Here is an 841-nt window from a genome sequence, read left to right on the forward strand (position 1 = left end):
ATGGACAACTCAAAGGACGGAGGATGGACAGACGGATGGACAGCTTGAAGGACAGACGGATGGACAGACAATGAACAGTGAAGTGACCAACTGAAGAAGGAAAACTACAGGCAACGTCTGCTGTAACCATATGATGTGCTCTCAAGTCATTAAATCTCCAGTCCTGTCCACCTATCAGGACATTGGACAACACGTGTCAAAGGTGACAGAGACCATCCAGACATGATTTCAATGAAGGTGTCCGTCCTCCTAGGACCTGGCGTCCACAGATGTGGACATCATTTTTTTGTCTTGTTTTTACAGTCATGTCAGGTCCTAATCTTCCCAAATGGCCAAGAGAAATTAGAAATGCCAGTAGGTCAATGTAATCGGTCTTGAAAGCTAACATCATCAAGATGAGATCTTTTCCCAGGAACTTTGCCGATTTTCCAGCAGCAAAGGTTTCCTCCTACACTGTCTGACTGACCGGCCTGCAGTCCAGATTTGCCTTTAATTAAAAGTGTCTTGTGCATCATGAAGAATCAGACGATGACGACTGTGCTGATGAGAAGCTTTTTGATTTAGTGAAAACAAACTGTTGACTTGATGAACCTACGGATGTTAATACGTCTTGGACAAAACGCTAATACTAAAGATAATGTTAAATAATTTAGAACGGAAAGTAAGGAACTGGGAAGCTGATTAAAGTGTTTTTTTTTCCATCACTTAAGTATTTTTTTCTACATGCAGTGCATTTTTACCCTACTACAGAAACCTCCTTTCCTTGCAATATATATATATATATATATATATATATATATATATATATGCATTAGCACTATTTTTTTTAAGCAGAGAACTC

Source organism: Cynoglossus semilaevis, chromosome 2 (assembly GCF_000523025.1).
Source record: "Cynoglossus semilaevis isolate Cse_v1.0 chromosome 2, Cse_v1.0, whole genome shotgun sequence".
Classification (NCBI taxonomy): Eukaryota; Metazoa; Chordata; class Actinopteri; order Pleuronectiformes; family Cynoglossidae; genus Cynoglossus; species Cynoglossus semilaevis.